Source organism: Polyergus mexicanus, unplaced genomic scaffold (genome assembly GCF_030449975.1).
Source record: "Polyergus mexicanus isolate NDT 795.1 unplaced genomic scaffold, iyPolMexi1.0 SCAF_15, whole genome shotgun sequence".
NCBI classification, from domain to species: domain Eukaryota; kingdom Metazoa; phylum Arthropoda; class Insecta; order Hymenoptera; family Formicidae; genus Polyergus; species Polyergus mexicanus.
Genome location: NW_027223335.1, coordinates 1,483,753 through 1,511,430, shown reverse-complemented (window position 1 = coordinate 1,511,430; position 27,678 = coordinate 1,483,753). Strand labels below are relative to the sequence as shown.

Below are 27,678 nucleotides of genomic sequence, written 5' to 3'. Positions count from 1 at the left end.
TCGAAGCTGATCTTATAATAGATGGATTCCATAATGAAGGCTAATGGAATCGCGCCCGTGTGTCGCGGTGATCGGGAAATTAATTCTACGTCACTTCCAAAGAACACGCCACGTGGCTTCGCTAAATAATCAACGAAGCTTTAATGCAAAAATCTACGTAGTGTGCATGTCGATAATGAAAGCAGAGTACCCGCGATCGGTTCTCTCCTTGACACATGGATCAAAAGTAAATCAATTACGTATATTAGCAATTAAATCTCAACTGGATTTAGTCGAAAGCAAGGCGTGCATATTATTCCACGAATTTAATTAACAGCGTTGATTATATCACGCTTTTCATTAGCTTCAGCTTTGACGTTCTGAGCGCGCGCATATCCGCGTTCATGGAAGGCCGAAAATCAATTTCATCCGCGATAAGGACACGCGCGTGCGGCGTAATTTTAGATCCAGGCGAATATCCCTACCGATTTTCGGCGGATCAAAGCCAACGAATGTTTCACAATAGATTGATCATGTAATCACGTAAAGCGAAACCATCAGGAAATTAATTCTGTGCTGTATCGAACCGCCGTGTGTGCCCGTCAGTATTCAAATAATTGTTTCGCTAAAACGTCCCTATAAATTAATTTTACATGAGAAAATTTAAATTCCTATACTATTTTATATGTGTTGTAGTGGAATATTAAGTTAAATTGACGTTATTATATACAATTAAACGAGTATGTGCTATTTAATTAAACAAATTGTTCCTCGTAATACAATCTTTATGTATATATCGTATTATGTAATAATTAAACTATTTAAAAAATTTCTCTTTATTTAAATTATATTTATAATACAATATTTTGTTCTTAATTTATTGATTATAATAATTATGTAATTATTGTGCCTTGTGTTTATTACAAACAGATATCAAGACGTCATCTTAGAATCAACAACTTGTCTATGTCTGACTAAAGCGTACTTTTTCTACTCGTTGTTGCATCGCGCGCGCATCGCGTTTTTATCGGGACAGTGGCAAACGAAATATATTGTAGTTTTGCATCGATTAGCTTAATTCCGCGCCCCGACTCGGGATCGAATCAATATCCGTTTAAAAAAGGCGCGGCGAAACCATAAATCGCGTGCATAAATCGTCTTCTGCACCTTTTATATTGCGCAATATGGGTAACACGACCGGCGCACGAGTATGCGACAAAGGGCCAGCGATTTGAAAATTTCTATCGTGGAACGGAAATACCTCAACGTGTTTCGCTTTTCCCGTACAACATTGTAATTCTCGATCGACAAATTGCGTTGTTTTTTTCCTGTCTTTTTTTTTTTTTTTCAAAGGACGAATTGTCACATTTTAAATCACGTCTTTGTGCGTTCGCTCGGACAATTTGCAACGAATTTACAGTAATAAAAAGACAGCCTCTGTTTACTCTTTGCTGAAATACAATTATATTGTTATTTTTATACTATCTTTATTTCAATAATGCTACAAAAAAAAATATATATATATATATATACATATATGCAGTGTGGCTAACATCGATTAACATAATATGTACCGCATATATTTTATTTGCGGAAATATTATTGTTGCCATTACGAAATAATCACAATGCATCAGGGCCTTCGTGGATATTGTACTTGTATTCATGCCAGTGTTATAAGTCAATACGCTTCACGCTAACTGTATATAACATAGCTGCATTATCGGCTCGCGTTATTGCGATACAATGATATAACACCTTATGATGCCTGGTAGTCTTGGAACGACTGGAAGATAAACGGGGTATTACCAGTAAAAAGATAAATATAACCACATTTCTCTCTAGTAAAAAAATAAGTCTTCTCTATATATTGAAAATAGAAAAATTACACAGCTAAAATAAAAAAAATATTAGTATTTGTCGATATGACTCTAGATATAAATTTAACAATTATTATATTTTTATTGAGATTATGATAGAGACTTCTATTCCTGCTAATATTGTTCCTATTTGCGAGACATATATCATAGATAACATTCGGTAAACGAACCCTACTGGCAATAATCCAGTATGATTTATCATGTTCGCTTCTCGTTAGTGTACGTAAACACAGATTCGCATTAAATCATGCGCTGTATATAATTCCGGAATCCGCGACGTTGCATCTAGTGACTTAGAAGACTCGGGGGTGTGCAGAGCAACGAAACTTTTAAAGCGCGATATTTCATTCTTATCGCGACAATAAAGGCAGAGACTGAACCACCTGCTATCTAGATGTAGTACGCACGTGTTTCGATTAAGCAGCAAGTAGTATATTTTTGCAGTGAGAAAATATACTAGCGAAAAACAAATGTTACGCAATATGGTAACATAATTTACAATATCGTTGTGTCAGACTAATTTTGAGCGCTTCGAGTTATAGCTGCTGTATATAAAACAGATATATAGCATGTAGAAACTCTAACAAAGTTTGTAGTAATTTTGTAAAAAGCGCGCTCAACTGTGTGAAAATATATGCAATAAAAATGAAATTGTTATACGTATCAGCGAATTTATTTCCGCGACGCTATTGTTAAAGTCTTCTCTTTACAATGATATATTATATTTATATTTATAATGCTATAATCTTTAGAAATTATATATTGCATAAAATGCAGAAAACGTTTGAATCAAAATACACGATATATAGAATTTTGAATTAAATCACAAATTATGAGCGGTTAAAAACGAGCTTAAAATTTTATAAAAAATTTTATAAATGTAATATAACTCTATTGGTATAATAGAAATACACAAAAGAAAATATACGTTTAATAATATATTTTTATAAAATTTCAGTAGAACAGCAATTGAATAATATACTATAACTATGTTTATGGAAGAAGAAAATTTTCTGTATCTCACGTATCTATATCTATATGCCTGTTTCTTCTTTCCATAACGTTCTTCGTTAAAGAATGATTCCAGGATTGCACCACACTCGCTTAGAATTCGAATGCATTATGCACATGCTTCAGCTATATACCATACTACATATCTAGTAGAAACAGGTGTTTGCTCGATAACGCGTCCAGACCTCTGATTCTGCGTGATCTATGTCATTGAAATCTCCGCTATGAAACTTGAGAATCATGATTTATATATTGGCACGTCAATGTGCTTAAATTGATTTACAGTTACGGTCTAATTTTATGCATAAAACTATAATTTTGATTTTTTTTTTTTTTTTAATTCTCATGAACTAATCGTATATTTGTTTTAATAAAGCTGAATCATCAGATATACTGTGTTCTCATTGAGAATATTTCCAATTCGGAAAATTATTCCGTATATATTTGTATATACACGCTTATATATACAGATCTACATATATGCTGTAAAAAGATTCGACTTTTCTGCTATCGTCGTGCCGAGTTCCGCTTTTAATGGAATCACTCAAAACCGGAAATAGGATCGATCCATTTCTTTTTGAAGATATGAATCAACGCGGGGCTGAAGTCTGGGAAATCGACCACATTACGGGCTACGTTAAACGCTTTCAAGCTTATCGAATTTCGGTCAGCTCATTATTCCTTCAATGCCTTTACTTGTCGCGTTTCTCTCGATGTAAAATTCAGTTACTTTACTTTGTCACAAAGCATAATTCTCGAATAGATTAAAAATTTTTATTATTAAATAAAAGAATAGAAGAATTCTTTTTTCTATAAATACTTCTACATGAATATTTTTAATAGCGGCTTAACATTTTTTCTATTAAAATTTATAATTTACATTATTTAAGCTTATTAAATTTCTTTTACTAAGAACTTTTAAAAAATCAACAAATTGCAATTTATTCGCTCGCGTACATGTAATATAATATGGATCGTTATACTTATTAAATTATACTCTGTTCAAAAGCAAACAAAATTTTTAGACATAACTTTAATAATAGCTATGATAATAATATATAACTTTAAGATATAACTTGTGTATTATTATGTATGGCGACGGCGCACACACAATAATACGACAGATAAACGAAATTATTTTATTACGAAGGCCAATTTAATACGAATACACAACAATTTGACGATGTATCGCAGTTGATCGATGCGTTTTCAACAGACAAGTCTACACAAAAGAGATTTGCGGAAAATCGTGGTCTTTTTCAGTGTCGCATTACCACGCTCGAATCGTTCGAAATGGGAACCGCAACAATCGTACTAACGAACTAGATGAAAATGTGTGTGATAGAATTTCCGCGAAAACCGTATCTAGAAAACCGTGAAATCGACAAAAATCAGGCCAATTACGAAAAGCATACGCTTAAAATTGTTCAATTAAGAATATTCAATTAAGATATAATAAATTTAAAGAAAAAGATTAAAAATCAAAAGCATATATGAGCTCAGTCTCATAGTATATCATAAATGTTAAAATATAATTTATAGATAATTTATATAATATTATATAATTTTGTATGCTAGTATCTTTGTTTTTATTTCATTTGTTAATTTTTCTATATATAAATGTAGAATTTAAATTACTAGAACATTATAAGCGCGCGCCAATTATTTTATATGTATGTGTATATAATTACTTATGTACATATAATTCTAGTTCTCCGTTTTTTCATAATAAATTAAATAAAAATTACACACACACCTAACATTTGAACTGTCAAATACGTCGATCAGTTATGACAGGCTTTTATTGATATAAAAATATAAAGTAATACACAACGGAAAGTCAAGATAATCAATTAGCATCGTGGAAAGGATATTTCGATAAGAGCTGCTTACGGTATATTATTAAAGTATTATAAAATGTATGCGTCTTATATAAAATATTATAAAATACGCCATTTAGAGAGAGAAAGTTTTTATAAATGATAATAGATAAAAATGATAAAAAATCGCGGTATCAGAATTCTAAATAAAAAGTCGGAATTGTGAGAAAATTTATCTTTAAATTAAAATATTCGAAATTTATTTAAAATATATATTTGTATCATTTAATATTTTGTATATATATCATAATACGTAAAATATTTTGGCAATGAATTATAAATAACATGGTATCCGGCCTTGGTGGCGTAAACATTAGCGCGCTATTATTTATATTTTTACGGCCTTGTTATCATTCGCGCGGCAACACTTGGATAGGACTGTAATAGTGGGAAATTATGTCAGAAATTCCTTTTCTATAATACTTATTATATTTATTATCATTCGCGACGCGAGACTCGAACAGAAAAGTAGTGATGCGAGACGCTCCGTCAAATTTCTTTTTCATACGCGATCGCGACAAGTCTCGGGGAATTTGATATAATAAATATTAATTATCTTTTACTTTAACTCTTTAATTTTTTACTTTTATTTTAAATAGTCGAATCGCCAAGTAATTAGCATAACGGTAAGCTCCATGATATATTAAACGCTTGTTAAATAAATCATTTATCATTTAAAATATTTGTATAATTTAATATTCTGTTTGTATGTATATCATAGTACGCAAAATATTTTCGGTCTTGGCGACGTAAACATTGTTTATGTATCACGGCCTTGTTGTCATTTATACAAAGACACTCGAGTGTAGTGAAAAACTGTAGTGGGGTGAGATGCTCAAATTCCTTTCTTACGTGTTATCATTCGCGCGGCGATACTCGAACAGTAAAGTAGCAGTGCGTCGTCGGTGCCGTCATCGTGCCGCGGACGGCTTTCGCGTCTTCCGCGTCGCGTGTCGACACAGCATTGCCACGAGTCGCACAATGGCTCATATGTGGCACGCGCATTTGTGCGTTGAACGCACATTAGTGCGTCGTCGTTGCCGTCATCGTGCCGTACGAGCAACGATGCGTCGCGTTGTCGCGATTTCGCGTTTTCGCGTCGTCGCGTCTTCGCGTTAGACCTCTATCCCGTTTTCACGATTGTAATCGAGGATCATACTTTGTTGCCGACTAAATGGGATGTCTCTCAGCGTTGCAATCTTTAATATATTAATACCTATTAATATAATTAATTTTATATTAATATCAATTAATATTAATACTATATTAATATTATATATTATATAAATATTTATGTATTAATAAATTTAATATATTAATGTAGGCGCAACGTTAAAACGCCTCAGTGTCGCGGCTGAGGTGAATGCCGGCCGCGTAGCAACGTATGTTCGTGCATAATATAGATGCATGTTCGCGCGGTTAATCTTGAACTTCGGTTCGAGAATCGGCTGTTGAGGGCACGTTCTGCTCCGACGAACGGTTCGGCCCGAATCGGTTAGAGTTCGGTCGATTGTTTTGGAATCGTCGTTAATGGGTCCCTTCTCTTGTACCGTCTAACAGCACATTGTAGAAATACTAAAATGTTTGGCATCTGAGGAGTCGGCTGTTCTAATTAGGTTCGATTTTCGCTCGCTAGAGAAGTTGATTTCCCGCTTTCGAAGTGATCTAGATTGTTAGCACCTAGAAGGTGGGTATCTTCATTCTCGACCCGTCTATCAGCCTTACGATAAACCCGGCTCAGTCTGTATGATAGAGACTTGGTGGTTCGTATGAAATCGTTCCTAACGATGTTCTAGTCGGCCCTCGATGGGAGCAGGCGCGGGTCAAGAGTCGAGCGAACCCCATTCGCGATTATTCCATCGATCGATTTCGTCTTCTTCCGCTTCCGCTTAACCTTTGCTCGAAGTAATCGGTGAATTCCCGACTTGTCGACTCGAAGTATGATTCTCATGTGAAGCGGGGTTCGATCGTGCCGAAATTCGAAAGTGCGGGAATGCCGTTTAAAGTATCGCGCGTGTGAATCAACCTGAGAGGAGGAGGAGGCCTAGGAAAGGCATCGGGCACCGGTGAAACAACTCTGTGGTAAGTAATTTGTTATTTATATATTAATTATTTATTAATTGGGTACAATTTACGTACAATTTAATTTAAACAATTAATCGCGTAATTCGGCTTTTTATTTATATGATTTAGACAAGAGAGAATTAGAGAAAAAGATTTTGTATATGAAAGCTATAATCTTGTAAAAGTTTCTACTTTTAAATTACAGCTTTTATATGTAATTATTAAAGTTATTAATAGTGTTCTTTCTAAAATTTCTAAAATTATTTTATTAATCTGCTTATTATGTACATCGAATATAAAATTCAATGCGTATAACAAATTTTTTGAAATATTAATTATTTTGAACGCTGCTATAATTTAGATCTTCTATTTGTATGTTATAGATACGTAACGACCCTGACATCCTGAGAGGAGGAGGAGGCCTAGGAGAGGCATCCTGCACCAGCGGAGCAACTCAAGGGTAAGTATTTATTATTTGTATATCGATTGTTAAAAATCGCGTACGGTCTCATTATTTGAACGCATTAAGCAAAAAAAAAAAAATTACAAAGAAAGATTTGTATAAATCCTATAAAAGTTTCTATGTGAGAAAAAGTCTCTTTATAAAATTGTTCCATATTTATATAGAGCTTTTTAATATTGTTCGCATCGGATATAAAATATTTTGCACAAAATATTAATTATATTTTGAACGCTGCTATAATTTGGATTTTATATTTGCATGTTACAGATCAACGTAACGACCCTGACATCCTGAGAGGAGGAGGAGGCCTAGGAGAGGCATCCTGCACCAGCGGAGCAACCCAAGGGTGAGTATTTATTATTTGTATATCGATTGTTAAAAATCGCGTACGGTCTCATTATTTGAACGCATTGAGCAAAAAAAAATTACAAAGAAAGATTTGTATAAATCCTATAAAAGTTTCTATGTGAGAAAAAGTCTCTTTATAAAATTGTTCCATATTTATATAGAGCTTTTTAATATTGTTCGCATCGGATATAAAATATTCTGCACAAAATATTAATTATATTTTGAACGCTGCTATAATTTGGATTTTATATTTGCATGTTACAGACAACGTAGCCTTAAGATCAACAACTCCGCTGTTGCGCATCAATGTGGGTGAGTGATGAATTTTCTTTTATTTTGAGTTAACGGATCTGTAGATATTGTAAATTCAAATGTAGATTGTAGATTGTAAATAGATCCGTTGCCTCAAAATGGATGGGCTAGAATATATTAAATCAAATAATTTTTAATACATTTTTTAAATATATATTGAAACATATTATAGATCTAATTTAAAGTATAAATAAAAGCAAAAATTTGAAATAAATGTATAATATTTTTTCAATTGATAAATTTTATTTATTTTATTTTAATTATATGAAATAGTTATAATTTATTCTTATATTGCGCCGATTTTATACTAATTTTGTATAGCCCATTCATCTATATTATCATATCAATTAAAACATTGCTTTAATTGATGTAAAGCCAAATTATCGATCTATTAAATTATATAAAATACAAATGTTTAATTAATTTTATTTTAATATCAATTATATATTAATATAAATAATATTATATTATTATAAGAATTTCTTATCCAATTAATTTTGATTGATAACTTGGCATTATGTCAGTTAAAGTAAAATTATATTAAAACAACGCATGACAAACGGTCGTAATGCCTCACGACTGTAAACGAGCGTGAAATTACGCTTATACATCGGTGATAATAATTAGCCGGCAATGGAAGGAATTTCTTTCCTTCAATGACCACCGATAGACGTAGATACTACATCTCTGACTAGATGTAGCCAGAATAAATATGGTCAGGATTGACAAAAGGTAGGTCCAACTGGCCCAACGGAAGCAACGTACGGTGCATTCTATCAGGGGACGCGAATAGGGCACGTGAATAGGGCACACGGTTAGGACAGCTCCCCAAAATTTAGGTGATCCCAGATTCCCGTTGGCTTAGCCAACAAAAATAGAGTTTTTAAAACTATTAAAACTATTTTAACTTAAGATAGGTAGTCATTTAATTCCTTAAGATTCTTAAAAAATTAAATGCCATTAGGAATTAAAAATATACTAAGAGTATATTAAAATTGGAAAGATAAACAAATCAGTTATGAAAAAAAATACAGGTAAAAATTAAAAATTTGATTTAATTAAGAAAAATGTAAAAATGTACGTTAAATATATAAAATACATTTAAATTGCATTTTGTTACATGTATAACACGTGTATTAGTTTTAATCTTTAACATTTTGTGTAACATTTTACTTTGTAAATTATATTAACATTTTATTCTCTTGTAAATTAAAAATTTTATTTTTAAAGTTATAATATATAATTTTAAATTCAAATGTGAATGTTATCAATATCTAATAATTTGTAATATTCAAAAAAATAATTCAAACTAAATAATTTTTAGTATTTTTATTTCCGATTTATTTGAATCTTTATCAAATATATATCATAATAATAAAATAATAAAAGTTTCAATTTCTTATATCGAGAATATTAGATGCTGATAGCATCAATTATTAAATTGAATCTATAAATTGTAATTATATATGTAAATTGTAATTATAATATTATATATCCTCTATAATTTTTTTATATTTTAATGTTGCATCTGTATAAATTATAATAATTTATTGTAATCTATTGTAAAAAAAAATCTGTTGTAAATTATGCGAAATTGAAAGAAACAATAACACAAAATTCGTTGCATTAACATATTCGATAAATATTAGATTTCAATATATATATATATATATATATATATATATATATATATATATATATATATATCTTGATATACGTGATACGATATACGAAAAATCGAGTGGAGAGTGGATACGAATTATTTCTACGATATATAGACGATTTTAGTATAATTATAGAGTAATGTTACATATGAATTTTCAGTTTTCTCTCAAGAATCTGTATCATTTTTAACATGATTTGTAACACTTGATTAGCAAAATTACATTTGCTTTAGAAAAACACTTGATAGAGCTCTGCATTTTCGGAGCACGATATTTCGTATGCACAGCGAGCCGTTTAAAAAAAAAAATCGGTAAACCTTAGAATTCCATTTGTGTAACAATTGCGAGAGAGTAATGCGATCATCGCGAATCCAATTTACGTCATTGCGATAATTCGCCGTAGGGCAGCGAAATCGGCCGCTCTGGCCGCAATTAACGGGCGCGTAAACGAGCCCGAAGGAAGAATAGATAGCTGGAAGACATCGACTTCTCCAAAGCGCGTTAATTGGCCGGTCCAAGCAAATTAATGATACGCTGCAATTAGTCGAGTTTACGTGGCGGTCGGACGGTTTGCTTTCATGCAGAGAGCAGCGCAATCATATCTACGTCTCTTGGCGTTTGGCGATGACAATGATGATCGGCCAATTAATCGATCGACGAAGATTGAGAAAAGGGGATTGATTTTTTTTTTTTTTTTTTTTTTTACTGGACACGAGCCAACCGTTCGTCGTCAAAAGCCAATAATAACAAGCATTCGATACGAGATACTTGTTACGGTAGTTTTTATCGAACGAAATCGATCGGTTCGATCGCTTTGGCGAGCAATACCCGAAAAGAGCAATGTAAATTGTATCAATATGAAAATGCTACTGATGCTGAGATGTTTTAACAACACACATAATACAAAATAATATATAAATTTGATACTATAAAATTAATATACATATGTATATTATTTTTTACTACATAAATTAATATACCTATGTGCGTGTATATAAAGTTAACGAATTTAGAAATTTAATTTGAAAAAGAATAATGAAATTAAAGAAGCGAATAATACGAGAATATGATCTTTTTTTAGAACAGATATTTATTTAGATGCTTTTCAATGTAAAGCAAACGAATACGCAAATATAAGAAAAATATAAACTTGTCTAACTAAATTGTCGATTTTTATCTTACAAGCGCGGAAATTCAATGGGCATCCGTTTCTTATAGAATATTGCCTTGAGATTGCCCGATGCTTTCTGGGATTGAAGAATTCGTTCGCTGGTCTGTTTGTAATGAAAGAGAAATTGGCGTCGCGTCATCGGCGATGCACACTTATCTTGCTCGCTTTTCTCAGCGCGATTCTTCCCTGGCAAATTTTTCCTTTGCCGCAGCAACATAAAATACTATATGTATATGTGAAAGATACATGAGCCAATATGAATTTTAAAAAAGCCAACATCTTTCTCCCGCGAGAATAGATAACGCTTGTACTTGTCGGGGATGGCCTATTTTATTTCCTCTCTTCTCACATCCCGCACTCGATTCTTCTCGCGTTGCCGTTGGAGAACGCAAAAGAGCGCCGTTCGAGTTGTGTAGATGGACCGAAAGGTGGATTAAATTGAAGAGGCCGACAACGTCAATTTCTCCGCGTAAAATCGTTCACGCTTAACTGTCATTTTCGTGTGGACGCCGTCTTTTATACCCTCGCATTCGCGTTGGAAGATTGAAAATATTGGAAATTCGCTTTTTCCGCGGCAGAGTTGCGCAAAAATAATTTTCACCACGTCAATCTGAATTCTCGGCCTGTATTCCGTAGCTGCGCATAATTTAATCTATTCGTTGCATTTAACTTTCATGCGAACTTATGCGAAGCATATTTGTTAATTCCATATTGCACGTATTTATCGAAAATTACAATTAATTGAAAATGCGAAATAAAAATAATGTCAAAATTTGCAAGGAACTTTATAAATGCTTTACAAATATTTATATACAAATTGTACATAGTAAATATTTTTAGTGAAATATTTGCTTACGAAATTAATCGTAAATTTAATAGCTGAAATATAGCTCCTTTTCTGTTTCATAATTTTCATTAGAAAGTACAAAAAAAATTAATTGTATCGTGAGTTTATGAAACGAGGCAAACTCAAAATAATATTCAACATATCCAACGTATCAGTTGGATATATCGATTTATATTAAGTTAACTTCCCCGTTAACAATAAATCTCGCCATCCGTTATTACCGCAAGCGGTAATAAGTCATGACACGAATGATAATAACCGGCGTTACCTATATCTGCAGGATCGTTGCCTGCATTTCTCGCAAAGTGCGAATTGAAACATCGCCGCAAAGTAGAAGATTGCAAAAGTTTGATTGAATATTTATGACCACAGTTTTCCTCGTTTCGCGAAGAAATTCTTGCAATATTGATGCCATAAATTATCCGAGTCGTATTTTTTTAAAAGATCAATTTTTCATCTTTATCCTGTAAACAATCGAATAAAGTAAAAAAATAGAATGATAAGAAAAGAAAATATTAAACAATTATTTATCAATTATTAAATCGGGGTGACAGAAATTTAAATTCGTAGATGATTCCGAGAGAATTTTCGAATATGAAAATTTAAAAAATTTAAATTTCTAAAAATCGCACGACAAGATTTCTTTAGCACGAGCAGAAAATAAATGACGAAAAGTGCAAAGGCGGATTATTAGATTCACTCCCCATTTATTTGCACGATTTACGAAGCTCCTGTCTGGAGAGGTGATTTTTCTACCGATGCTGTAAGGTCGTGATCATTTTCGATCTACCTTACGCCATCCTTCACGCTCTTTCCAGACACCCTCTTACGTCACGTCTTACCCGTCTTTCGAAAGCAAAAAGGAAGAAATGAATTGGCGACTTTCAAAAAGAATGACGTCGATCCGTGAATGGTTCTTTGTGCCAACGTCTCTTTATTTTACGCTATTGCAATAGTAGCAGCAACTACTTCAAGTATTGAAGTCACCATTCAAATGCAGACTTTAGCTAGAGCAGGATGCTTTTCGACGAAAATGCAACAAATAAGAAAAGGAAGTTACAAAGTACATATTACAGAAAGTCTAAATTAATCTCCATGTACGTGCACATTAAATTAGTTAATTAATAGAAAAGTCGGAAAATTATTAAAAAACTGAAAAGGAAGGATTGTATACGAGACACTCAGGCTAATGTTTCCCGAAACAAAAATTAATACAAAATTAATTAATTACGCGTTTCACCAATTCTTTTGAGGATGCGAATTTAAAACACGCAGCATTTTTTTATCCGTTATGGAAAGCTTACTGTACGAATATTCGTCAAGATTGCGCGCGCTTCTTTCTTCGTCACATTTATCTCAATCGGCGCTGTTCAATGGGCGATGTCGCGATAACTATGACCGTATAACGACGTCATTATATTTTTTTTTCTTCACGTATAAAGAAATCTCGTCGCGTTTACGCGAGCAGGGGTCCCCTTGAAAGCGTCATTTGTACTTATATCTGAATTTGTCGGTCGCGCACTCGAGTCCCGTCACATTTCTTTATTATAAATAATTGTTGTTCTCCATCGGTGTCCCATCGCTCTATTTGGGGCGCAGCTAGGAATAATTACAGAACGTATATCTCGCGACGCGAGATCTCGCTACTTGCATTATTAATGAAATTTCCTTCGCGTAGACGACCGTTCCGTACCCCTATCGCACTTCACTTCTCGTTTTTCTTCTCTGTTTTTTTTTTGCTCTTGTTTCTTTCCGCTATTCTGGCTCTTAAGTCCTGTCGTCGTACGATTCTAATGGCGACATCTTGGAATTTTATTATCCCTGTATTCATTTCGTTACGTGTGTTCGTAAGAAAAGAGCGTATACAGTGTTAAAAGTAGAAAGAAAAAATTGAAATTGCTTTTCAAGAGGATAACAAATGATATATTCCAAAGAGCCTTGCTTTCTCAGATGCAAGCAGCGGGACAGTAATTTAATAAAATTCATCAGTTGAAGATTTTTGCTATTATACTTTTCTTCATTGTTTAATTAATTATCTTTACAGTATTCTGTGTTATCTCGGTAACTAATATTTTAATTGTTATTGTATCCAATACATTCAATTGTTGGTTTATTACACGCGAGTAGGCGTCAAAAACGAGGCAACGAAAAAAACAAGATCCAATGAAAACGACACGCGTAGACAATTGTAATTACATCGGCGATTTAATATAAACGATATTAAATGAAGACGGAAACGCGCAGGTTCCTTGAGCCGAGAGGACATTTCCTCTAAATTAAGAACACAGCGTCTTTGGATGGTAAAGCTCTCGCTTTTTCTCGTCCCCTTTCTTCTATTCTATGGGTTTCGCCCTCGCGGGTTTTAAGCTTCTTCATTAATAATGCAGAGATTGCCTGTAATTCTAATAGTCGATGCGACGTCTTGAAATTTCATTCAATTCGTGCAGCCATTCTGTTACGAGCGATCAGGAGCAAAATTCGAGAGGAACGAAAGAGTCTAAGGAGAAGAACAAAGTGAAAGCTCGTTGAAAATAAAATGGAGAGACCGTTGTCGGTTTCTCGCGAACGGAAAAAATGACTCTCTGTCGCACGTTCAATATAAATATGCAAATATTTACATGCGTTGGCTTATACAAATTGTTCCGATGAAAAATTTTCTTGGGAAAACTGTAAAACATATTATTATTCCTGTCCTGCGTAATGTTTTAAAATTCGATATTATGTATCCTAGCAATTAAAACTCAAAACTCTGCGAAAGTTAAGTCCACTTGAATCTGAATAAGCAAACAGGCTTTATACAGAGTTTGCAGTTTGATTATATCTGAGAAACTCTATTCACAGAAAGCCCTTTAATTTACTTATAACATGAAAATGATTGATCCCATCATAGTCAAGAAAATTATCCCATAATAATTAAGAAAATACTCATTAAAAATGTAAATCGAGTCCATTCACGGCAGATTAATGAGCAAAAACAAAAAATACATATAAATATTAAGAATTAATAAAAAAAAATCATCATTAAAAGTTTGAGATTTTCAATTTACTTATACAAAAATTTAATTGTAATAAACATATCCACTATAATATGTACATTACATTAAATGCAATTGTTTCAAAACCATAATAACCATTCATAATCATATTTACGCAGCAGACGATGTTTTATTATACTGATATGTAAAAAAGTTTTAACGTTTTTGAACATTTTCCTATTTTTGTGCAATACTTGTCATTTTAACAACGTGAAAAGAAATATACATTGATCGTAAGGATACCAACTTCAATTATGCTCACATGAATGATGCGATTTTGAAGAGACGATGGAGTTACACATAGATAATTTGTTAAAATCCTCAAAAGTTTCTTAGAGATCTTTACGTGACGGCGAATCATAACGCTCAGTATGACTTTCTTTCCGTGTGCGTGCAACTTTTTGGTTGTTTCAGCGGAAATTAATCTGTCAAGCGTGAATAAAAGTGAAAATTGTTGGACGCGCGAATGGAGCGCGACGCCGCGGTAACGAAGATTAATACGGGATTCGAATGCGAGGGAGAAAAAAAAGGTAACTCCGGTGGTTTTCTCGCAATAACTGCATCTCGCGCCTGTGTTCTAATCCACTTCGGGCAGCGCGGAGAAAGAAGGGACGGAGGGGAGAAAAAAAAAAGAATGTTTCATTTCGCCGGCGTGTCGTCGCGCGGCAAAGCAAAGGGGCTAGAAAAGAAAATCGACGACGCTGCTGGCCGCCGATAATGGAGCACTCCCCCGGCTGCAATAACCGTCAGGAATTTGCATGAATAACAACGGGATCGTAATTAAGCCACTTCGTCATTACGGTTCGTGAGTAAAGTCAATCGGCGGCGCTTTGACGGGCATTTCCCGTCCGGCCTCGCAGAAAGCGAATATAAATCCGCGAAATAATATTATATTCCTCCTACAGAATTTCTATCCCTCTTTCATAAATTTCATCAATTAATTAATATTAACTTTCAAATTAAGCATCGATGCATAATACTGCGTATATATTGACAATTATGTGTTTTCCAAATATAGAATTACGAACTGTTCATCATATCTGCCATATATCCGTCTTCGAAATTATAGAATAATGTTGTATTGAATTTTTCTTAATTCTTTTCTCCAAATTTTCAAAAATTTTATAATAAAATTTTACTATAAGTTGAAAAATTCTAAATATTTCACACGATATCAGTTTGATATGATATGTACAATTTGATCAGCAGATCTTTACTTTACGAAATTATTCCATGAAAGTGAGACTTGCGGAATACGGAGACTATATTATAAATCACTATTGTTCGATATATATGGATATGTTATATGCAATATTATATAACTTCGTGTAGTTTAGATTGCATAAGTTGAAATTAGTATAGCGCGGAAGAACAGAGAGACAAAACGTCGCGATAGAACGTAATTTCTTCCAAGAGTATTTTAGGGGCGACAAAGCTTCCGGCTTGGCTGTGCAATGTCAATTGCAAGCCGGCCACATCGCAACGAGATCCCGCGCCTGTGAATTTCTCCCGTCTGTTTCTGTAAACGCGTGGTCCAGAATGCGGGATATCGCTCGACCGTAGAGTTAAGTGCCTGGTAGTAGTAGAAACTACGGAAGCGTCGTCCCATGAACTCTCCGTTTCGCTTTGTGTTACTCGCCGCGATCCTGCGGTTCTGTAAACGTATGCACGTGCTCGCTCGTCCGATGAAACAAAGTTCTGTTTTTCATGGGACACAACGCCGAAGCCCCATCTCTGACTAATTTAGGAACGGAGACGAATGTACTGTTAGATATATACGTGGAAAGACTTCGTATTATCGAGTCATTTAATAGTGACGAATAAAAAAGTTCAATAAAGTGAGTTTTAAAAAGTATCTTTACACCTCTTTTACACCTTTTAATTTAATTGATTATCGAAAAGGACATTAATGAAATAAGAATTAAATCCTAGACTTAATAATTATCGACGCGTTTTCTTTAAGTTATTTCAAGAACGGTCCTATATCTTTTCGTCTCGAACTCTGTCTAGAGATTAGAAACCGTTCGTAAAATAGTTTTTCATATAACTGTACCGATAAGATTGCTAGCACATTTTTCTATCGGTTCGAAAAGCTTTTTGCTTCGTCGCATATAGCTCTATCTAGAATTGGCGATCTCCTGTGCTCCAAATCGTGCTCCTGTGTTCAATTTCAAATCAAGCATCTTTATTTAGGACCTGATATCATACCGCATCCGCGAAATTGCCCACATTCTAATACACCATTAAATTTTCACTATATTTACACTTGAAGACATATTCTTTTTGTGAAAGTCCGGCGTAATTGCTTCGCACAGAAACGTCAATAAACTCGGTTCATACGCGACAGCATCCATCGAGGTATCGATCAGGAGGCGAGACGTCGTCGACGAGACGCCGGTGTTATCTCGTATGTCCGGCGATTACTTTTCTAATTTGTGATAGCGTTCGAAAATCCGATACCCAGCAGCCAAGCGGACGAAAGATAGAGCAACGCGGCGACGATGTTGGGTACACACATACAAAGTCGATGCCAAAGTCAGCGAAAAATGGAGAGGCGAGGGGAAGTGGAGATAAGTGGATAGCCGCTTCGAGATAATACGAGAAAATTCTCGGTGGTCTTTCCCGGACCTTTGGTCGGAATATCGGTTCGCTAATGGATCCTTCCGTCTTTCGCCAACTTTTTTGCCCCCGAGCCATCGTCGTCGCGAACCTCGGTAGATTCGGAGGCAATTAAACTTCGTCCGATTACGTCCGCGAGCCGCAAAGCAGATCAACGAGTGATTCTCAATCGTCGTTCCTTTCTTCTCGCTTTCGAATATATGCGCACGAGATTCCGGCCGGCTTCGCCCAAAACTTTGCTCGCTTACGAGAGCGAACTTCCTGGATGAGTACTTTACAAATTCTGTGCATCGATAAACGTCAAACTTGTCTTAAGCGGGAATCAAGAGTGAAAAAGGCTAAATTCGTATTCCAATTCTTAAATGCATTCTATAATATTTTTTATATAGATCCAAGTGCCTTTCATTAGTGTCTGATAAAATTATAATATCATAATTTCTTTTCATTTTTTTCCACATTAATATTTTTAAAATAATTTATTTATATCTTGTTCTGCTTTTTTCGTCACTATTTTTGGAATTGTGATACTGGATCAGAAATTTTTTAATCTAGTAATATAAAAATTGGAAAAACATAATTCTATCAACTGAATATTAACGGAGATACACGGATAAGTTGTTGCGTGGAATATCGGAATAAAATATATAAGCATCTTGCCTATAAGAACTTGTTGAATTATTTCTGGAACAGTCGATACATACAAAACGCCATGCGCAAGTCAGTACATATATGTTTTACGATATTGTCGACCGCATCGGCGACACGGCAATATATTTCTCTTGTACTCTATACACTTACTTTGTACGCTTTATCTAATGAAGTTAAAAGTAGCCTTGTGTCCACAGTTAATAACACTATTACATATAATAAAAAAATTCGAACAAAATTAATTTATATACATATGCTCTTTCATTATAAACTCAATTATCGCAATAAAAGCTGGATTACGTGACTCGTATATACAATATATATGTATAATGATAATAATAGGCATTAACGTCCAGAGAGCCATTGAATTGCCGAGTAAATTATCCGAACGAGTCTCCATATTTCAGCTGGTGAGCTTCGAAGATCGATCCCCATGGCGGATGGTCCTGTGTAACCGACGGTCAGAGAGAATAATTAGTCTTTCCCAATTAATCTAATTGACAGTCTAAAATGGCCGATTGGCTTGCGGTCGAATCGGGTCGTAACCAATACGCGATAGACTGAATACGTTTGCCCGAACGCGATACGGATCAGAAGCTTTCCGATCGACTTAAAATCGTCGGTTTTAATTATGCGAATTAACGATTTAACCTACCCAAATGGCCATTTAATCTGCAAATATAAATCTCGCGAGTCGGGAAAAATATCCAGATGGGGCGCGCATAGTGTTCCTAATTATTGTTAACGTTCTATGCGAATTTCCACATTATCGAATTACGGTGATTAAATGTTGCGGTTTAATACTACCACTGAAACATTATCGATGATACGTACGTTCAATTTGTATACGCCACAAGAGTAATTTCCATGATATTACATTATGTAATGCCTAATTTTATTTTTCATTAATAAATTTGTTAAAAAAATTTCTATTAAGAAAAAAATGAAGAAAATAATTAATATTACTTGTGTATACATTATATGAAAGTTGGCTTCTTCCAATTCGCAGACGTTGAAAAATATGCAGTATGAAAGATTAAATTGTTTCGTAAGCACCTATTTTTAATAACGATCAATTTTTCACAAAAATTTCTATTTTTATGATTAATATTATAGAATTCTTTAAATAAAATAATAATTGTTTAAATTATTTTCATGCTATGGCGACAATAAAATTAAGCGAAATTGAGCGAATTTATCAATTGTCGTAAATCAGATTCACAACATATTGATGTTTGTAACCAGTATTGCTTATCGATACGTAAAACTATTTCACTATTTTATTTAATTGGTTAACAGTATGATTTCATTAACAATGCATTCACAAAAACATGATACTATAAGGCATAAATTAATGGCATAAATCTATATTTTAGCTGCATACAAAATTTTTATTTCGGTGTACAATATATATAAATATATATAAATTTATTGAAATCTCTTTTAATAATCATGCGATATTTGATTCATGTATCACTGTCTCATATTTAACATATTTATATTAAATTCAACATTTAATTGATTTAATTTTTTATCGATGCTAATCAAGCGTGCAATTTGACGCGTTGCATAATCACGAGTTGATCTGTCTCCCTTTAAAGATTATTATTTGTTTAATTCACGTAATTATATAAACTAGAAGATTGATTCTTTAGCATCGATCTTCCGTTAAGGTTCGACGATTCAATATGCATATACTGGACGTGACAACACAATAGTGGTCACGTCGTCATTGGTCATTTTCGTGTCGCAGGCGTCCGTCGAGAGCGGCGGGAACGGTCATCCCCCTGACGTTCCTCGCAGCGATGAAAAATTCATCCCCTCGTTGTGAATACAAATCGAGCCATTAAGATTCAAAGTGTATGGGGGTGCGGAAACGTCGACGCAAGAATTCACGAAGCGCACAATGCCCGGGCATGTACATATTATTTTTGCGACGGCTTGCACGATTAACCTCTGTTGTCTGCGTGAAAAAAAAAAACAAAGAAAAGAAAAACAAAGCTGTTTTTTGAGGGGATCGTGTAATTCCTACGTAGACACGAATTAAATTCGACGCGAATTAATTGCTAGACGTATGTTCTGAAAGATGCAACGTAAGTAAGCGGGGGCGAGAAGTATGCGTGATAAAAATCTTAATAATTAAAACAGGCATTCGCGTCCTGAAAAATGAAATTGCTTTAAACGAGCGAAAGCACAGCTAAATTGTCGCACAAATTGCGAAAATTGGAAAGATACGAGAACCAAGGGACAGGCGCAGAGTTTCTTTTTATTTACGGAATTTTTTTAAACGGCTAACTTACTCGTTCGCGCTTATGTGAAATCCCACCTCGGATATTAATTAAAATTGAATGTCTGTGTAATGTACAAATGTACGATAGCATTTTTCACACTTGCAGTCGTTTGCGTATCCGTATGCGTGAGGTATACGGGTATTCGATGATCCCGGGATATCAGAAGGAAGATGGAATCCGTTCGAAGGACATGCGAACTCTGAAGTGATAATGATGCATAACATAGCACAATTGGCGTAATTAATACGTTTCGAAATTAATGCGTGCTCGTTGCACGGACGCGCCTCGTTTCCCGTCGCAATAGCGTGTAAATTCCTGGATCCGAAATAATATTGCACATTTCACTTTCGGTATCACGTTAGACAGACGGGCTTCGTCAGCGTAGGATCAATGCGGCTGGCGGTTTCAGCAACGGAATCCGCATTATATTTTGCCGACAATTGTGTGCCTCGCGTGCAACGTCATGTAGTCGAGAATTCGTATAACGAACAACCGTCTGTTTCTCTGTACTATTGCCAGCACAATTTGGCCGCAATAGATTCTATTTAAATTAGGATACTTATCATGCTACGTTTTGTAATTCGCGAAGGTAATTTAACAAGAAATAAAAGCTGAAAAAAAAAGTTATTCTCTCTCCCCCTCTTTTTGATATAAATTGAATTCTAGAAGAAAAAAATATCTGGTTTCTAGACGTCAGAATAAGAAGGCATGAGAATTATTAATTCGATTGATTCTGAACAATGTTATAAAACTTTGTGCCACACAAGTGACATGCTCAAAAAATTAAACGTATTCAACACAAGAGAGTACGAAATTTTATTCGGTACAAGTAGCATCGTGTCCGCGCGTCTATGTAGTTTCGCATTCATTCGTCTCTGTAGCTGCTCGATATTCCACCCGGATCCACTCATCCTTATTCATTGTCCCTCTACATTCAATGCGGAGCATTTAATGAGGTAAAATATCTTCGGACCTCCTTATGTCGACAAATCTCAATTATGCGAGTGAACCACAAGAGGATAGGAAATTTGTACTGCGAAAATTCTTGAGATTTATATATCTGCGGAGGAAGATATTATATCTACAAATATAGAACAAATCCAAATCCGTTATAATTTTTTTAACCGAAGTCACATCCATAAGTTGAAAAATTGAAAAAAATAAAAAACTACGTGAAAAATGAAAGTTTTTCTTTCGTTTTGTAGAAAATTTAAAAAAGCTCTAAGACCCATTCCCTCATTTTTGAGGTCTTTAAAAGCGAGAAATTTACGATACGCGTATTATGCTGTATCAGAGATGTCCTGTATAAAGCACTTGAATACTCTTCCGTCTAATTGCTTCGCTCTATCGCAGAAACAAACAAGATACTAAGTGCACATCCCGCGAATCCTTTGTTCCTGTCGATCCTTTCCAAGCAATGAATGATTAATTAAACTGTCACGTCGGCGACATTAATTATCGACCGAGTGTATAATAAGTTACGTTCAAGTTACGTTTGTGCCGGCAAACATCGACTTAATTCCGTTTCAAGACTCAAGCAGATGCGCAGGAGTTAAAGTTTTAGATTATACGTATAGTAGAATCTCTGTAACGCCGTGTGAATGAAATGTTTGTCTCAACGAAGAAGGCGGTGATTAATCGCTGCGCACAAATAATATAATTTGATATATGTATATGTTTAATCCTAGAAAAGTAACGTTATTTTGTCTGTTGTTGATAATGATGAGTGAAATCATATCGTAAAACTGTATTCAACAGTTTCGAAAAAACAGACAAGAAATAACTTACAGATCTTTATTTTGTCTTTAACATTAAAATTATTTAAATATCTTTATAATTAAAAAATTGATAGATTAGAAGCTAATTACTGTGCTGTGTGTAAAGGCGCAAATGTTTTGAGAATAAGTCGTTTCGAAAATCGCTTCGCGAATGATAGCCGCTGTTATCTAACGGGAAGGACGAAAGAGACGAAACGAGTAGACAAAACTCAGGAGAAAAGATAGATAAATGATCGCCAAGAAGCTAAATATACACGCGAGAGGAACGAATTAATCACAAGCAAAATGAAACTTTTGTTAATATTTATCATAGCTAACTAGCTGATGGCTGACTGCACATCCTCTTCGTTACTTATCGAGTTCCGCGGAATTTTCCGTAGAAGTTAATTGAAATAATTATGTTGACGCGCCCCACGAATCTTGCATTTGCGAGCAACTTTACGTCGCCGATCTTCGCGTTTCGCGCCATTCGGAGAATGATAAGATAAACTTTGCATCTCAACTTTGTTATCGGAATAATGATTTGAATTGCACATTGGTAATAATCGAAAGTATTAAAAGAAGAATGGTAAGAATCTACGTAATCTCCTTATTACCTTATTTATAATTGAACATCCCTTCCACGATATCTAATTTTGTATCACTAATCAAGTTATTACAATTCTTTTTAAAGATTCTACTTGAAAAGAAGATGGTAACTTTTTTAAAAAATTGCAAACATTTTGTAAAAATTAAAACATATTTTTATAAAAGAGTCATGTCATTTTAACGTGATATAAAATTAATTTGATTTTCGCGTTTTGGCATTTCAAATATAAAACGATCTATTTTAAAGATACTCATTTTATTGAGATAGGTAATGACAATAATTGACAATTCGTTCCTTATTAATCATAATTTGAAATAAAAATGAAAAGCGCAAGTCGCGCCTACAAAATTTTTCCCTCGATTCGTTCTAAACTGTGGTGACTTTTCAGAAATTAATAGAAGTTCCAAGGCTAGAAGGAGCCTTTGGAAATCTTCACTTTTTATTTAATTTTCACTAAGTGGAGCAACTATATGCGACCGAATGAACGAGACGATTTATGACCACGAAACTCGTTTCAATATTCTCCCGTTGTACGTCGGCTTGACCCTCAGAGCTCCCATATATCCCTGATTCTATTTTTCCTTCGTCGCTAAAGTTTCTCTAATAAATATCTCGAAGATCGTGAAAGTACTCCCGCGTATATTTCGTTTTTTCTGCAGATCTGGAACTTGTGCCGTTAATTAAAATAATTATCGGCGACGAGCGCGAATGAGAATCAATGGCATGAGTTTTGTTATTCGAGATCTTAAAATGACGTTCGTACTTTGCAGAATTATTTATTTAATTAATTATACGGCAAAGCAAGTTTCAGACGCATTAAAGATATACTACAGTTAACATCGCAGTTTGCTCATAAATTAACAAATTATTAATATAATATCTTTCCTTAATATATATATTAAGTTTTCTTAAAATTAAACTGTGAAATATAATTATGTAAAATAGTAAATTGCCTAATTAATTTTGTTTTTACATTCTAAAGTTCTTTATGTCATCTCGCGCGTCATCTGGCTAGCCTTCAAGGTAAATTTTCAGCAGTTGTAAATTCGTGTTACATAAACGATGCTATAAAAAACTTCCGCAACGCCGCTTGTTATTAAATCTGAGCATGTGTGTTATCGCCATAAACTTCACGCTGTTTCGAAATCAAGCCAGCGAGATTGGCGGCGCGAACATGTATAATCATATTAATCAAACTCTTCATCGGAGCAAATTTTTCACAAATCTTGTTACTCATATTATACTTTCATTATTTCACCAATCTGGTTTTTCACGATTGTCGCGTTTCCTGGTATCGTGCACGTTTCATTGAAATATATTTTTCTCATTATTATTGAAGAGATATTAACTTTGATACAAAGTCCCTTATAATGACACATACATTTACTGTGGGAAAGGCCTATCTCGAAATGATCGCATGAAAGGAAGTAACCATAAATTTGCGATGGTGTCGGATGCACGACTATAGGCAGTTACGTCACTCGATTACCTATCTGTCTACGATAAATTATAATACACATCGTGAATATTCCACAAACTCTGTCTTTTCTGACATTCGATGATGAAGTGATTCGGATCGTTCAATTTGCTCACGCAAAGTAGTAATGCGCGGCGCAAGAGAAATATTGCGAGCGCGAGTTGACATATTGCCGGGAGAATAAAAGCAAGGCAGAGCATACTAAATTTATAAATTCGTGATCCCAAGATGCGAGTGCGGAAAATGAGCGTGGGCGAAATTGAAAATTCTGAAAAAATTATATGTTCTTGATAAATTATTGCACATGTATATCTGCGAGTATCGGTTATTCCAAATTTTTTGAAAGAACATACAATATTTTTCTTTTATTATCATAATTTGACATTCGAGACAAAATATTGTATTTTACATAATGATGAAATTCACCAGTAAACTAGAACGTAAATAGGTCGCGGATGGCAGATTAGAGAATATTAAAAAGTAAGAAAAGGATTTACATCAAGCGTTTAGTGTGGTCACAAGGGATCGTTAAGTATGCAACATTGCTCTGCTTCGTAAAATTGCATCACATAAAGAGACGCTCTGATAGCAGTTTAATAGTCTAGACGAGACTCTTGAAAGTTAATGCAATAATTTTTATAGCTCATTTAAGAACTAGGTATAAAAACATTGTTATTTAAAATAGATATATTTCACATTTTTGAATACATTTTTCGCAAATTTAATTACTACTTATAATAAAATTATGAAACAATAATCACATTTACTAAAAATAACGAAAAATATCTTTATGCCTATTGAATTTATTTCAATAATAAATAAATAAAGAATATAATTATATTATTTTATAAAAAAAATAATACAGAAAATAAAATTTATTATATAATATTACGATAAAAAATTTCCGGGTGACTCACAATTACAGAAATCAGAAACTCACGTAGAGGCAACGAGGCGTTTACTGATTAGAAATACCAGACTATCCAAAACGGTCAAACATTTAGGCAGGCAGTCAGGTAGGCAGGCAGGCAGGCAGGTGAGTTATCAGACTAGCAAAAGCCTGTGATAAAGAGGCCACACCGGGATCTCGTCGATGTCGAATCACGTACGGACGTATACACGATCGCGCGAGGGGGGCGGGATACAAAACCCGGGTCGTACTTCGTCCGGATCAATATTCACCGGCACAGAACTGCAGGAACGTGAAGTCGTGACCGTGCACGCGGTCTTCATTACTGACAGCGTGGCGCCTGTGTATCTTTCGGCTATACAGACTGCGATCTTTGAGAACGACATCCACCTTAATAGACTCTGTATGTATGCTCGGTTTCGGAAACACTGTGTGAGTCTCTCTCGCGTGAAACATGTCGAGAACCAAATTACGCGCTCGCGACGGAGTTGCGCCCCGCTTATTGAAGAAGTGGATGATTTTGTCGCAAACTCTCGCAATAACTTTGCATACTCCTTGTACACGGATTGCTAGAGGAGTGCTCCGTATTCTCAAAGTTTTTATATCAATTATTAATCTTCATTATGCTTGAGGCAAAACGTTTCCAAAGTTTATGAAAGAACATCCAAATTTAATGCATCCTTTAAACAGAACCAAGAAGGAACCAAAGTGTCCAATTATTTCCATAGGGATTATTTCTTATTCGGAGTTTTTATAACATTATGTAAATTTTATATGCAATTTCTCATAACTAATATTTCAGTAGACTTAATGTTTCGATCCAATATTAAATTAAAAAAGAAGTTTTCAACTTTTCTCATATATCTTGCGCATGTTTTATTTTAGATTTTATTGTGCCAAACAAATTTTATTTTGCTGTACAAAGGACAGAGTGGCAGGTTAATTGAGACTGTAAATGCGAATTCCTCGTTAAGGCAGCAAGAATAAATATTCTTGGCATTGTAAAAGAACAATACTTTAACAGTATATGGCATACGAAACGAAGTCGTACTAATGAATAACAATGCATTGTGCGAATAATTCATTCACAATTAATTAAGTAAAATTAACTAACGTTATTATTATAAAAATAAATTATTTTAATTATAGAACAGCTGCACGATGTAATATAATTTGCCTATATATTATATTTACTTTATATTACATTAACGTTCATTAAAAGATCGAATGTTTTGCATTTCTTTTTCTGTATTTCGCGACATAATTCTCGATTAAACTCTCTTATCGATGCCATTATTTAAGCACATAACGTTAGCATCGTATGTTCTTATATATTAATACTCATCTGTGTGTAGCATCACACCTTAGCTCCCCTTGCTTTCGCGCCATGCAAGCCATGAATTAAATTACACACGATGTAGGACAGCCCTTTGTAACAAGATTACACTCGGTAACTGTTCGCTGACCGTACACATACAGGGTGCATGCCCTGTAGCTTCAAAGAATCGAGATCACGCGATATAAGTGAAAAGAAAAACACTATTAGCTCTGATTTAATAAAGTCAATAAGTTCATGAAACAGAAACCAATCGATAATTACGTACGCGGGAATAAATCTGTCACACAAAGTAATCGCGACGTTGTAAAATCTGTCCAAGCAGAGAAACAAGAGAAAATCTCGAAAAAGATATCCCGGAATATGTTACAACCGTTATTACAATAAGTACAGCAATAGTTACGAGATTGAAGTCTTCCTTGCATCTGCTCGTGTTTGTTACGAGGCGGCAAGGTACTAATTTACACGCCACTTTGTTTGTTATGGCGTCTTATTTGAGGTACAATCAGCACCTCGCGAACGTTCCACAAACAGACGTGCATCTTCGACGGGCTGACACCCGGTGTCTACAATTTAATCGTGTCCAAGGTGATCTATCAGCTGACACTTTGACAACATCAACCACTTTTACTTGTTAATTATTTACATAAGCAGCGATCTAAATTACAAAGGAGTCTTGAAACGATCCTCTTTGAACAGCTACTTGCCATGCCGTGTTATCAACGTGTTTAAATTTAAATAGACACAATCTCTTATCTAACGACAAAGCTTGCATAACGAAAGATAGTTATTTTAATAGAAAGATATATAGAGCGAGAACCACGTACGCGAAGTTGAACGGCTTGCTCGTAAATTATTCCACTATTATCGGAAAGAGATGTAAACGAACGAATAGTTATCTCTTGTAGCGTACATGTCTCTCGTTTCGTCTAATTAAATTACGTTACAAAATTCAGTGTAGCAGCAACGTATACGACGAATAAAGCGTTCTCTCAAAATATGCAGAGAGGAAGAAATAGTGAGAAAGAGAAAGAGAAAAAGAGAAGAGAGAGAGAGTTCGGATACTATATCGCGGTTAATTTAATAATACTGTTTGACATCTTTGACAAGGATATTCGCTTTTGCCGGTTATTTAGGCAAGACAGGAACAAAATTATACGCGATCCAGCCAGTCCTTTACGCGTTATACGCTTGGCTAGCCTCTCTTCATCCGTCACCCTTCCTGCTATGATTCGGTCCATTCGCCCTCCGAGATTTCAGTCCGAAACCACGGAGAATTCTCATCCCCCATTGTCAGAAATTCTCCTATTCATTTGAGAATACGCGTTGATGACAAGGACGACGATGCGCTCTCGCGCGTTTGTTTTGCGAGAAGAG

General features: G+C 34.4%; 1 protein-coding gene and 1 long non-coding RNA gene across 7 annotated transcripts in view; one reads left to right on the top strand and one right to left on the bottom strand.

The window, feature by feature from the left end:
• The window catches only part of LOC138939976 (uncharacterized), a 156,520-nt gene that overhangs the window by 60,622 nt on the left and 68,220 nt on the right, over positions 1–27,678 (bottom strand). The gene's annotated exons all lie outside the window — the stretch shown is intronic.
• LOC138939979 (uncharacterized) overlaps positions 6,095–27,678 on the top strand; it is a 128,316-nt gene continuing 106,732 nt past the window's right edge. Inside the window, exons 1-3 of the long non-coding RNA XR_011447927.1 lie at positions 6,095–6,831; positions 7,544–7,622; positions 7,889–7,936. This is a non-coding gene — a long non-coding RNA (uncharacterized lncRNA). The remainder of the gene's footprint in view (positions 6,832–7,543; positions 7,623–7,888; positions 7,937–27,678) is intronic.